Source organism: Glycine max, chromosome 12, assembly GCF_000004515.6.
Source record: "Glycine max cultivar Williams 82 chromosome 12, Glycine_max_v4.0, whole genome shotgun sequence".
Classification (NCBI taxonomy): Eukaryota; Viridiplantae; Streptophyta; class Magnoliopsida; order Fabales; family Fabaceae; genus Glycine; species Glycine max.
The window spans coordinates 16410782-16415811 of NC_038248.2; the positions used below are offsets into that span (position 1 = coordinate 16410782).

The 5030-nt window shown below is 33.1% G+C and overlaps 1 long non-coding RNA gene across 1 annotated transcript; it reads right to left on the minus strand.

The window, feature by feature from the left end:
* Positions 1–1621: 1621 nt before the first annotated feature.
* LOC102667179 (uncharacterized) lies at positions 1622–4533 on the minus strand. Its single transcript, XR_001383859.2, has 4 exons — positions 4443–4533; positions 4112–4182; positions 1899–1962; positions 1622–1679 (listed from the first exon to the last, which is right to left on the minus strand). It is a non-coding gene; the product is annotated as an uncharacterized lncRNA (long non-coding RNA).
* Positions 4534–5030: the final 497 nt, after the last annotated feature.

A 5030-nucleotide genomic window follows, 5' to 3' on the forward strand; every position in this document is an offset into this window, starting at 1 on the left:
AACTGTTGCAACGTGCCCTTTTGCGGGCGAGCGAAGGCGAGGCTCATGGGTGCGCTTTCCAAAGGAGGAAAGATGAGCGGAGTCGCCACTAACTTTTATTTATGAAAAACGTCGGAAAAACCGAAGGAAACTGATCAAAATGAAAATTCTAAGTTCGGGAGTTGTATTTACGCTTAAGGAAGGTATTAGCACCTCTCACGTTTGTCTCAAAGGACAACAGCCTATTTTTAGAATTGTGGAAATTGTGTTATCTTAACTTTTAGTTCTTTTTATTTTTTGAGGTCGACAAAAGCGGGGCTCTTGCTCTTACGTACCCTCCATTGAAGAGGAAATCAGACCTACGTAGTTCTTTCTTACGCGTGAATCAAGTGATTCTTTTTACTTGAAGGGTGATCATTTTAAGGCGTTGGACCTTAAAAATGATCCATTTTACTTAGTAAGAAACTAAAATGATAAACTTTCAAAACCCTATTTTTGTGGACGAGCTTGACTAGGCGAGTTGATTTTAGCCTTAGTTTCACTTTAGTTATTAGTCAATTTCAATTAAGAATGAGAAATCCCAAAGAGAAAACGTCCGATTGATTTTTCGCTTTATTTTACTAAAAGGTATTTTTTTATTATTATATTATTATTTTACCTTTTTTTTATTTCCAACGTGGTTACGACACGACCAAACGGTCGAAATTCATTTTAACCGAAATTAACGGATGATACAATTCAAACGATCGGTGGAAATTTGTTTTATTTTTAGATTAGGCGAGAAATGACTTAAATAAATGACTTAAGCATGTCAAAAGGGGGTATAAAAAGCGAATGAAAACGAGAATAAAAATACATGAAACAAAATGTGGACCACCACGGGTACATAGAATGAATTGAAAAGCTCGGTTTGAGGTACTTACCCGTTGAAGACTGAAGAAAACGAAGAACGAACGATGAATGTGCAGAACGGTCGAGAAACTTCGCGTAATTACTCACAGAAACGTTACGGAAACGTTATGGAAGCGCCTCGGATTGGATTTTCTTCACGGAAATAATTTTCCTCAGCAATTTCGAGAGAATAAGAAGTGCCAAGAAGGCTGAACCCCTTCTCCCTTCACTCCTCCCCCTATTTATAGCAAAATAGGGGAGGAGCTTGCCACCCAGCTCACCCAGGCGAGCAAGGTTGCTTCCTCTAGAAGCAACATCCTTCTGGAGGAAGAATCTGGAAGGCCCAAGTGGGCCTGATTGCTATTTGTACCCCCCTTTTTACTAAATGCACCCCCTCTACCTTTTTTGGTAATTCTTTTTCCGTAACGTTACGAAAATTTACAAATTTCGTAACGATACTTATTTTCCTTCCGCAAGGTTACGAGTCCTTACGGATTATGTATTTACTCTTTTTTAGCTTTCGAAGAAGTTACGAAAACTCACGGATTGCGAAAAATATCTTCTTTCGATTTCCGTCACATCACGGAATTTTCACGGATCGCGTAAGCCTGCTTCCTTTTGATTTTCGGCACGTCTCGGGACTTCACATATTGTGCAACAAAGGGTGCCAAACATCTCGAAGCGGCCAATCAATGGTTGTATATCATCAAATTATAATCCCCGGACGAAATTAGGGTATGACACTGTGCCCACTGGATGCGAAGCGCCTTGAATCTCTCTGCTTCCAATGGTCTAACTTCATTCAAATACTGCATGATCAAATAAAAAAATAAATTAATAATGTAATAAAAATAAATTAATTATATTGTGCCCACTGGATGTGAAGCGCCTTGAATCTCATTGCATCCAATCTCAAACGGGAATCTAAGGTTCACTCATCACGAACACAATTTGTATAGCATATATCAATTGTCATTAATGACAGTGAACACATAATAAAAATATTCATTGGTAACAAACATTTGTACCTGTGAAGATGAGCAGCACGATCCAAAATGAAAGCAAGAATCAAAGAAATAACTGAATGAACACCTACATCAATCATCACTCCGAAAAACAAATATCAATATGAATGCTACACTCAGAAGCAAAACTAATAAACAGGTGCTGATCAAAATAAATTTTATTTATTTTTTACTTATATCTAAGTCTAAAGGAAATACACTCATTTGTTACTTATATATAAAAGACTAAAGGAAGTATTACATTAGTTTTAAGAGTCATCAAATACTCTATTAGGAAAATATAGCTTTATCTTGACAATACTACCTTTCAATTCTAAAAATGTTGTTTCACTCAGTGGGTATATTAAAAAAAAGTAATGATGAAGTTACAGAATGTAATTAATGTTTCATCGGTTTTTAAAATAATGATTTAAGACAAACTAAAAGCATAAAGGTGACAACTATTTTGAAATAAAGTGAGTAATTGTTTGTCTAGTTCTAATACTGATCCAATTTTTTTATTTCTTTTCTATCATGAGACTTGCAAGTGAAAGTACCCATACCTATAAAGAAAAACTGTCAACTAGTTTTGTAAAATTAATATTAATTAACAATTTGAAATGAAAAATATTTATTTTTATTTGTAGGAATATAAACAGATATTAAAAAATCTACAATAATTTACACTCAGCTAAGTTAAACTCCCTTTCTATTTGAAATGAGAAGTACTAATTAAGAGTAAAATATTTAATTTATTAGAAACATAAACATATTGTTCATTCAATACTTGCTATTGCCTATTTAGTAAGGACACGTTTAGCAAAATAAAACAAAACAAAAAGGCCACAATCCTCACCAACCCGGTTATTTTTTTCTCTGATTGGTCTTCTAAGGGCAAGGAACGTATTATGAAACAACCTGCAGCAACCACCAGACATGTATGGTATCGAAGAAAGAAGCAGTAAGCAGTTGCTTTCTGCACCTTAAAATTTTCTTCTTACACTTATTAACATTTTGAAGAGAATAATCTGGAATGTAATTTTACATTCCAAATTAGAGGCAGGAAGAAATTAAGGAAGTGCAGGAAGTAACAGCTGAATCAGCATCATCTGTTCTCATACAGGAATTTTGGGCCCAATAAACATTGGCCCACTAACCTGGACGGGTCAACTCAGCTCAAACACAGGACAATCCTACAATCTCCAAATCGTTACCTTCTTCCCTAAATAATCCTGTCATCAAGGAAAGGTTCTAAAAAGGAGTAACATTTTTTTTATGGGCACAAAAGTAGAGTAACATAACAGGGGCATGTCACATGTGCATTGGAGTGTTAAGACAAGTTTGACTAAATGTTTTACATAAGTAACTATCAATATTTAATTTTTTGTTTTTTTAGATATTTTTTGCATTTTTTTTGTTTTTTTTATTTTCCATCCAAGTAAACTGGCCTTTTCTTAATTATGCATGAAAATGAAAAATATTTTCTCAACTCAGCTTTTAGAACTGTCAACAGCCTTAATTATCCTGTGAGATTGAATCGAAATCACCCTTAAGCAAGCATCCCTTGTGTAGAAAAGAAATTGTTCAACTTCATTATTGAATCATTTATCTCACTTTCTTCACAACAAATCACTGCACACCACTTTTTTCAACCATAATTTAACATTGCAACACCAAACCAATAGGTACTATAATCTTTCAATCTAATCTAATCTAGACACTGCATGTTACGATGCCTTAAATGGTTGATTTTGATAGGCAATGAACATTGGTAGTTCTTGGGTTATCCAAATATTTTCTCTTGGTTTCATTGTTGGTTTTGCTTCTTCCATTTTATTTAGACATTTATAAACCTACAAAATCATCTTCAAAATGTGATATTATATAGCATTCATTAAACTTACACGAATAGTTTCTTTAATAACAAAAGGTGTTTAGATTTTATTTTATTTTATGGAAGGTGTTTAGATTTATAAACTATATATATAAATTATATAGGCTTTAGATGTTTCTGAATATCCAAGAAATATTTCTATATTCACTCCAGAATAAAACTTAATTTCCAGCTTGTTCTTTAATGTTAATAAAAAAATGTTCATAACCAAAAGTATGTATTAAGATATGTTAATATGTTCATAACTAAGGAATTTATGTTTTCTAGCACTTCCTTAAATATTAGTAATATTTAATATATTTAAAAGAAAACACATGAAGGGATTTGATTTTCAATATCTTACGGGTTTATCGTGGATTCCTAGTTGAGCCCAGGTGATCACTTCAAGTAGTTCTTCCAGGGTGCCATATCCACCTAAAGGAATACAAATTTCCAATAAAATCAATGCTCTCATTTTTTGATATTTTACCTGCATTTTTTTTTCCTTTCATTCCAAATCAAGCCTATTATACAATCTCTTTTAAATACGCCATGACTAGGTATTGCGAATCTGGAATGAATCATAAATAAAACACAAGATAAATTAAATACATGGAGCCACATAAAGTTGGGATCCGAAGCCCAATCCTGAGAAATTAACAAGCTATTGCAATGCATGCGACGGAGAGACTCACCCTGAAAAACGCGAGCGAAGGTTTTGTTGCAGACCCCGACTCACACAAAAGAAAGTGGTACGTAGGGTAGAATGAGGGTTTTAGTTTGGAGAAGGTAAACAATTGGTGCATTGCAACCCAACCCGGCCCAGTAAAACTATTGGATTAGTATCAGCCCATTACTATATCACATTAAATTAAATAATTAAAATACTGCTGTAGAACTTTTTTATTGTACCCTGATGTTTTTTATTTTTTACCCAACCATAAATGATGATAAAACAGCATAAAACCAGTGATAAAAAAAATTCTGTGACTTATTTTAAGAATTTAATTACAAGAAAATATGTAACAAAAAATTATATTTTCATCTAATCTAATCACAAATAATAGACCATTTGTGTGATAGAATTAAAAAGAGTGATTTTTCTTATGAGTTGAGTTGGATTGTATAAAGAACCAGATAGAGAACCATCTCAAATGATGTACACAATTCATAAGGGTTTAACCATAACAAAGAAAAAAAAGAGGTTAATATTGTTGTTTGAGAATCAAACTCGAAAATAACTCTTAAGTTAATTGATAATGGTGTCCCTCTTTTTACTATTA